The sequence below is a fragment of the Rhamphochromis sp. 'chilingali' genome (genome assembly GCF_963969265.1).
Source record: "Rhamphochromis sp. 'chilingali' genome assembly, chromosome: 5".
Lineage (NCBI taxonomy): Eukaryota > Metazoa > Chordata > Actinopteri > Cichliformes > Cichlidae > Rhamphochromis > Rhamphochromis sp. 'chilingali'.
In genome coordinates this window covers 39,679,793-39,689,128 of record NC_137932.1, presented here as the reverse complement: position 1 = coordinate 39,689,128, position 9,336 = coordinate 39,679,793, and the positions used below count along the sequence as shown (strand labels likewise).

The following is a 9,336-nucleotide window of genomic DNA, read 5'->3' as shown; positions in this document are numbered from 1 at the left end:
TGCTCACTGGTCATTCCAGGGTTCTGGCTCAACCTCACCAACAAGCAGGAGTACCAGTTGACCATGCCAGCGACCAGCCAGGATACAGAATCCAAAATAATAGATAGAATCCACATCCAACTTCCCTCCCGAGTCTTCACTACCATCATCTATCAAAAAAAAAATGCATCCACACCATGGGGTGCAATCTGGGCTAGATCTATGAACAGTTAGGGTATCTTACTTTTAGTAAACTCAATTCCTCTAACATGGGAAGTAAAGCATGTAAATCCATCTACATAAAAATGTTTTTTTTATGCCTACATTTCGGTGTTTGAACCCACTAACAGAGAAAAGTGCAACAGAAAATTGAATAAATGTGTAATGAAATCAAATGTTGAGACCATCCCCACTGGTCAGATGAGCTTTGATGATAAAGAGAAAGGACAGCTCAGCCAGGGAAAGCTTTTAACCCCCTGACTTCTCCGCAACAAGGTAATTTGCTTAATGAGACCTTTGCTTCCACCTTAATTACTGTCGTCAAATTTAAGATCCCTACAAGCTAAAATTGCACAATTAGATACAGAGCCAGGGGGGTTGATCAAATCATAGTTGGGCCTCATTATTTAAACACTGAGCGGTGGGACGTAAAAGCACTTCATTTACATTAAACCATCAAAACTGGAGGCCACAATAGGAATTCCGCCATAGTGTGTATAAATATGTTGCTTGTAGCAAATTGCAAAAAGTGGGTTTTAGCCATCGCGTGTACTTTGATTTCTGCTCCTGCACCAACAATAATAGTGACTACAGTTTAAAAGTGGCATTTAAAAATGACCAATTTAACAAAAACCTCTATCTTGTTTGTCTCAATAACTGAATTACACATACAGCATAATACACATACACATACAATAACACCTGTCAAAATGACTATTTCTTTGGTATAGATTAGTTTGAATGAAGGCAGTCATATTGACAATTTATTCATAATTTATTTATACTTTTTAAATCATAATTTTAGATTCAAATATTCAGAATTTTGACAAAGCAACCAAATACATAAATGGATCTATGAGTCAACACTATCATCTCACTGTGCAGGTTGCTTGTGCAAGCAGTTATTTAGCTTCTATAGGCCTGACTTCACCAGTAAGAAAGGCACAGACTTCATGAAGGCTAATGGAGTCACTGTAGTTTGTGATTACTATTTAGGGCAATCATGGACATGCAGTAAACACAAGTGTACATTTAATTTTAACATTAAATTGATAATCAGATGGGGCAGTGTCAAAAACGCTGTGCAAGTCTGTGGGCTGCTGTCTGTCATACTGCTGTTGGTCAAGCCAGCAAAGTTATAACGTACGTCTTATGCTTAATAAATAAAGCAGAAGATGTTCCAGGGAGGAATACCGATCAGTCTGTCAGTTTTTATTCAGCCCAAAGGAAGTAAAATTAAATTAATAAACCATAAAATTTTGTTGAATCTGCTGCTCCATCACATTATGAATAAGTTACTAATATTTATTTTCTAAATAAATAACCCCATCTAACATTTACAGTGCAAACAGACCCTTAAATAATTTCCCCCAGGGATCAATAAAGTATTCTGATTCTGATGTTTAAATCATAGACGGCAGCACAGCGCTCTGAGGAGCATAGGCGAGGGCAACACTGCAGTCACAAGGTCGCCACTTTCTGCAGAAAGTTGGTGACAGTTTGTGTGTGAGTGCGTGTGTGTCTGTCTGTGTCACAGGGGCAAGCGATGACAAACGATGGCAAATTGGAGTGAAGGCTTCCCGCTGCTTGCTCACCATGCCAACAGAAAATCAGAGGAAAGGAAGCGTCTGAGAAAATGGCTGTCACACACACATACACACACACACAAAACACACGCACACAGAGCACTGATACACAAACTGGCAGGGTCACAGGCCAAGTTTTTACAAAGGCGAATGAGCTGCAGAGGGCGAGGTGGAGACTCGCAGCGAGGCGGTTCAAAAGAGCCACTTCTTTAAGTGACATCTCTCGATTTCTTTATAGCGATTGATTTTGTTTTGTTTTTTTAATCTATCAAAGTGTGAACCATCATTGTGACAAATTCAGCGGTGATCAAAATAAACTGTATCTGGTAAATCCTTTACTCAAATGAAAACGCAAAAGTACCTTTCTTCCCAGAAAGAAGAGCAGACAGGTTTTTCCAACGTGCTAAATCACTCAGTGTGACCTAAATCCATTTCTTTGCATTCTAAAAGATGCTAACATCAAAGATGAACGTACACATCACTATGGATGTGCCAGAGCACAATGCTTTGGCTGCTCTTCCTCCTTTTGTCATAAGCATTCTCTCTCTAACCGGATTATTTTCTGACGGTCTCCACCCCCACAGTGAAATATATGTCACATCAGCGGGCTCACCGTCTTTCCGCAGGAACCCAAAAACAGGAGGCTCCAAACTAACAAAGACAGAAGAGCGAGTATTTCACCACAAAGTGTAATGAACCCACAATTCAGCTATTGTGCTCTTAATGATGGATTGACACATAATAGCATCTAATGTCAGTTTTTTCTCATGGTTACGACGACAGACATCGTGAACTGCCTGCCTCAGATACAAAGGGGAGCATTTGTTACAAATATTAAGTGATGCTCCCCTCTTTTCGTTTGGGCTTAATGGCTTCACGTATACTAGCGTAAAGTGTAACAACTTTCACATTGCTAGTATGTTTACTTCCTGGCTTTCTTTCCATGACACAATGATGAGATTGTTGTATGGCCACAGAATGAAACCTGTGAAAAGCCTTGAAATTCTTCACCTCTGCAATTATAAATAATATCCAATTATAAACAGCATTCCTCATTCATTTAGAAGACGTGAAACTGCACAAAGTAAAGAGTACTGAGTTACGGCATTGTGTATTCCAAGATGGCCTTATTCCATAACCCAGAGAAATCTATTTGTTCGTGGAAGTGATTAAATCAATAGCAGATGCTGTATCTGCAATTAAGAGGTTCTTTCCTTTGAGATCAAAACTTTCTTTGGCTTCTGAGTGGCTTACAACTTAATAAGAGATGGCATTTCAAAGGCATTAATTAAGATGGTCGACAAATATTCTTGAATGTGGCAGCTCTTTCTTGGCTGAGAAAAAGTCCATCATGCAATTTAGTGCTCAGCATTTCACGTCTTTGAGAGCGTACAAAGCTTCAGTTGCTTTGGTGAAAAAAGAACTGAAAAGAAATATATATCCCTTCAAGAAACTAAAAAAACATTAATGAAAAATAAAAAGAATTGCACCCCAAGGTGTAGTTTAATGGCTTGCGATAACTGATTTGATATTCTGTGACCTTCAAATGGACATTGAAATTCTAATATTTAGTGCCCATGACTTCCCAGAGTTTCTTACTGTTAATTGGAGGAAAAAAATTGACATGCAATTTATCTGCATTAAAACAAAGTTGGTTAGGTAAAAACGACCGTTTTGAAGAGTGTAGCCAGGTGTGGTGGAGGTGAGAAATTATAAGGTGGCAATCTGAATGCTGTGGTTTCAGTCTCACAGTTTTGCTTTTATTTGCTTTGTTTTTCTAGTGTGTTATTTAACCTTTAGGAACCAAAGTCCCTCGGTTAAGTTTAAGGAAAAATTGCAGTTTAGGTTAATAACTCATTCACTGCCATTGACGTCTATAGCCGTCAATTGCAGTGAATGAGTCAATGGGTTTAACTCATTCACTGCCAATGGCTGGCAGTGAATGAGTTAAGTGAGAGTGAGTGAAACTGGCAGAATACACCAACCAGGCATAACATTGTGATCACCTGCCTAATATTTTGTCATCAAGATGTTAGCAAAGAATGCTCTAAGTCATGTAAGTCACAAGGTGGGGATTGGATTGGACTACAAATGTGGTGCCACCAAGGGCAGGGCACTGGCCATGCCCCAAAATTTGATGGTCAAATTGTTGCATTCTTCCCATAGTGCACCCTGGTGTAGATGTTCCCCAGGAAACTGACACACATGGACCCAGCCATCCACCTGTTGTAAAAATGATTCATCAGACCAGACCACCATCTTCCATTGCTCCATGTTCCAGTTTTGATGCTCACGTGCCAACCATTGGCACTTTTGGTTGTGCACAGTGATCAGCAACTGGTTCCCTGACCGATCTGTGGATAAGCAGCACCATACACAACACATTGTAATGCACTGTGTTCTAACACCTTTCTACTGGAATCAGCAGTAACTTTTTCTGCAATTTTAGATACATGAGCTTGTCTGTTGGATTGGACCACACAGGCCAGCCTTCCCTTGCCACATGCATCAATGACCCTATTGCTGGTTCACCACTGTCTCTTCCTTGGAACACTTTTGATAGATCGTGATTAATGCAGACCGGGAACACCCCACAGGTTTTGGAGATGCTCTGACTCAGTCGTTTAGCCATCACATTTTGTCAGACTGGCTCAAATCACTTGTCCATTTTTCCTGCTTCTAACACATCAACTCTGAGGACAAAATGTTCACTTGCCATCTAATACATCCCACCCATCATAACATGTGTCATGATGAAGATACAATCAGCGTTATTCACTTCATCTGTCACTGTTCAAAATGTTATGCCTGACTGATGTATTTTGTAACCCTTGCGGTTGCGGTGGTTCTCCAAAAACGTGTACACAGCTTCCTGTTAACAAGGAGCAGCAGCTCATGTGAAATGAATGCTTTGATATTTCAAGGTAGGTTCAAGGCTGTTGGAGGAGATTTGACCTCTTCTGCTAACTTAAATGGCCACAAGGGAACTGTGAATCTATCTTCTCTTAATGGATATAGGAATCTCACTTCCCGCCTCAGTGATGAATGACAAAGAATGGATGGCTAAAGTATCACTCTTAGCGGGGTCTGCAGCTTCATTCATTCTGATAAGAATCATAAAGCCAGGCAGACATGCTTTGCTTGGGTCAATATCCTGTTCGACTAGCCATTAAGTCACATGCGACAATGGACGCTAATATCTTCAAGGTGTAACGCTACCGTTCTCCTTCTCGCCTTTATTTTCAAGGTGAATTATAAATGGCCCTCAAGCTCCTCAGTTCTAGACATTCAAAGCCCGCCAGAACGATAGTGACGATGAACTGAATCATGCGATCCATCAGTGTTCAGCGTGAGCATGCATGATGATCTCACGGTGAAAGTGTAGCATTAACCATTATCCCTGACTGACACGAAAACCAGCGTCTTTAAGTTTCCTATTCAGTAATAATACTGTCACCACATCCAGCCAACGGAGCTGTCACTGTGATGAAACACTGCCTGCCACACAACGTCAAGGAAATTGTGATATGGATTTAGCCGATACGGTCGGTTGTTGTCCTTTGCTGCTAAACTCTGCTGAACAAGTTATTTGATGCAACTAAAGAGCTGTATGGCCTCCTCTGACAAGCACATAAGTGTCTGCCTGTGAGACAGAGAAAGAGAGACCCAGAGAGAGAGAGAGTGTGATTTGACATGGAAGCAATACTTGGCATAAGGTCTTGAACGGAGTAAGATGACTGCGACAGTTTGGTGGAGCTTTGGGCCAGAGCTGTCACTTTCCGGGGAGAGTTCAGAAAATGCCTGACATTTAGCAAAATACTTGCCTACCGTATTTTTCGGACCAGAAGGCGCTGAATAAACATCAAACAGAAAAACGATTAAACAGAAGTGTGAGATGGTTGAGAATTTACACCAGTGTCCTGTTATAGTTTAGATAGCAAGGAGCAGACGGCTGAGTTTATTAAACGACAATCGTGGCTCAAGAGTTGGGAGTTCGTCTTGTAATCGGAAGGTTGCAGGTTCGAGCCCCGGCTTGGACAGTCTCGGTCCTTGTGTCCTTGGGCAAGACACTTCACCTGTTGCCTACTGGTGGTGGTCAGAGGGCCTGGTGGCGCCAGTGTCCGGCAGCCTTGCCTCTGTCAGTGTGCCCCAGGGTGGCTGTGGCTACAATGTAGCTTGCCATCACCAGTGTGTGAGTGAATGGGTGGATGACTGAACATGTAAAGTGTCCATAGGGACTAAGATAAGATAAGATAAGATAAGATAAGATAGAACTTTATTAATCCCTCGGGTGGGTTCCTCTGGGAAATTCGACTTCCAAAAAGCACAGCAACGACCGAAGTTACAGTTACAGAATTGTTATATATATATATATATATATATATATATATATATATACACACACACACACACACACACACACACATATATAAATACAGAGACAAATATAAATAAAATATACAAAGGGGATAAATAGAATAAATAGGAATAAAAAATAAAAAATAAAAATACAAGTGAATTGCACATTTCAAGTATTGAGTCTATTGCACTGTTGACTATTTACAAAAAGTATTGCACAAGGTATTGTACAGTGAGGTGAAGAGGCACTACAGCTTAGTTGTTCCCCCCTCCTTTGTCCTCCTGTTTCCCCTCCCTCTCCCCTCCAGAGAGGAGTTAAACAGTTTGATGGCGTGTGGGACAAAGGAGTTTTTAAGTCTGTTAGTTCTTGTCTTGGGGAGAAGCAACCTGTCACTGAACAGACTCTTCTGATTGTTTATGGCCGTGTGCAGAGGATGCCCAGCATTGTTCATAATGTCCATCAGTTTCTTTAATGTCCTTTTCTCTGCCACTGTCACCAGAGTGTCCAGCTTCATGCCGACCACAGAGCTAGCCTTCCTGATCAGTTTCTCCAGCCTGGATGAGTCCTTCTTTGCTGTGCTGCTCCCCCAGCACACCACAGCATAGAAAAGTACTCCAGCAACCACCGACTGGTAAAACATCCTCAGGAGCTTCCTGCAGATGTTAAAAGACCTCAGCCTCCTGAGGAAGTACAGTCGGCTTTGGGCTTTTTTATACAGGTGCTCTGTGTTGCATGACCAGTCCAGTTTATTGTCCACCCACAGCCCGAGGTACTTGTACTTGTTGACCACCTCCACCTCCTCCCCCTCTATCTGAACCGGCAGTGGACCTTCTCTGGACCTCCCGAAGTCCACAACCAGTACCTTAGTCTTTGACTAGCAAAGCGCTATACAAATACAGGCCATTTACCATTTACCAAACTCCACCAAGACAGCGGTGACGCAAATCTGAAGGCTACACCGTCCAATTTCACAGCCGTTTACTTCCGACCTACCCGATCTTCTGTGGACCTGGCCCACATAGACCACAAAGGACGGGTCCTCAGGAGGATGCAGCCTATGAATTTGGACACACCTTGTGTTTATGTTATGCTAACATAGCTGTGTTGCTAGCGATCACGTAGCACATCATTATATACCAGCTAGTCCAAGTTCAGAAACCCTGCAAACGTCACTGCTGTTTAGTTTTCTGTCTTCATTTATGTTGGAAGTGATAGCAGATGTTTAAATTTTTTCAGAAATCTCTCAGTCTGAACATGCTATATCATGTTTAGGTGGAAACTAGTGAGCTAATGTAACCAACTTTAAGGTATAAAGGTGAATTACAGCGCAATAATTACTTGGGCTCGTAATAAGACCCTGGCCAGAATCAGAAGACACCAAATTCGTATGGAGCCGAAGTATTGAGCAGCAATAATGACCTGGACACAATGTTAACTTTTGAGTAGCCACTCTTGTATTGTTACAAAGTATAACTGGTATTTGTCCAATTTGTACAGATAAAGTATAAAATAAAATAAAATAAATAGTGTGCACACTCAACAAAATAAAAGTACTCGTTGGGGCCCTTTAAGAATTTAGAGTTAAGCTGGCGATAGCCAACTTCAAAGGTCCTTGTGAGTGTAACTGGAATGTATGAGTGTGTGGTGTGTATCTTCTTTGGGGTAGATCGTCCTCAAAGTGGTTGGCTCGCCATCTATCACAACCAGAATATCGTCCTGGTCCTTGGACTTTTCCGTCCTCTCCAAAAAACCTGACCTATAATCCAGGTCATAAAATGTACATTCTAATCAGTCTGTTTCAGATGCATTGTTTAAGGTTAAAATACAAAATCAAAATATTGCATCACCTCATATTCATTGCATCAACATCTTAAATCTTATCAAATCTCACAGTTCTGTTGTACAACATTCAATTTTCAAGCATATCAAATATGAGAACTAAACATCTAAGTTGCTCAAATATTTCTCTATTCATGTAAACATTAATTAAACAATACTTATGGTAAGTAACCATTGACACTCAAAATACAATACACCATAACAAATTCAGAACTATGTGCAAATAAGCAACAAAATATATATATGAGTTCAGTTCAGAGGCATTAAAGCAGTGTGCTTAATTTCTCCACGCTATAGGCCTATTCGTGAGAGAGAAATGCACTAAAAATTACCCTCTAGATTACTTTAAACTCACAGTGAACTGACAAAAATTAGCTTTAGAGCAGCTAAGAACATGTTGCTCACCGTTGCTCTGTTTCACAAAAGCCCAACACACACTGGCGTTGGAATTGCAGCAGCTCTCCGGATGAAAGGTGAGTGGTTAGCCTGTGAGACACCGAGCTAGCATTAGCATGATCGCGACGGTAAGTCTCTACAAGTTTTTTCCATCAGAATAACACTCGTCTTACCGACGTTGCCTCTCTCCTTCATCCAGCCACTCGACTCCGGACTTCCAGCAGGTAAGTAGGCTGGTTTTCCTTCCTCTCAATCCTGAGTTTTCCTCTCTTTTGTCCGTGGATTTCTCGGTTTGAGTAGCAGATGCCTCCACTCCTCTTGCTGAGATAAGAAAAACCCGGGACACCATGCACCTCCACCTCACTTCCTGGCTGACAGGGTCAATGCGGCCTGGGTAGGCTCTGATTGGTTGCTGAGCTAGGTGCCCTCACGTGGGGTGAACTGAGAGGTGCATTCAATGGTCATAGGAAATACGACGCTTGTTGATGTGGACAGTTAATATAAAGAGAATAAGTATGATATTTTTCATCTGGGCTACACCAACTTCCTGCTAACTTCTAATTCCGTTAAATTTAATAAATTCTGTTTTCATGGATGCCTGGATGTTAAAGTTAATTGTTACACCTGGTAAAGCAGCAACGCTGATCATTTTATTACAGATGAAAGAATTTAGACAGTTTGTAATTCTCAGTGACGCCACAGTGTTCATTTCACTTTGGGACCTGAAGTGGATGGATTTTTGGGCCCAGATTACTCCGCGAGGCTCCTGACTACAGTAGCCGTAATGCTCCAACAATCCATCAAGTGGTGCGGCTTCATAGCTTACCAAAGTCATACTAAAACATTTTTTGACAGATTTTTGAGCGCCGTGTTTCACATAAAATTGGTTGGAGGTCAGTAAGCACAATCACACTTCATACAGAAGGCGCACCGGATTATAAGGCGCACTGTCGATTT

The 9,336-nt window shown here is 41.4% G+C and overlaps 1 long non-coding RNA gene across 1 annotated transcript; it reads right to left on the bottom strand.

The window, feature by feature from the left end:
* Nucleotides 1-7,440: 7,440 nt before the first annotated feature.
* On the bottom strand, nucleotides 7,441-8,913 carry LOC308397313. Its single transcript, XR_013971715.1, has 3 exons — nucleotides 8,553-8,913; nucleotides 8,389-8,469; nucleotides 7,441-7,900 (listed from the first exon to the last, which is right to left on the bottom strand). It is a non-coding gene; the product is annotated as an uncharacterized lncRNA (long non-coding RNA).
* Nucleotides 8,914-9,336: the final 423 nt, after the last annotated feature.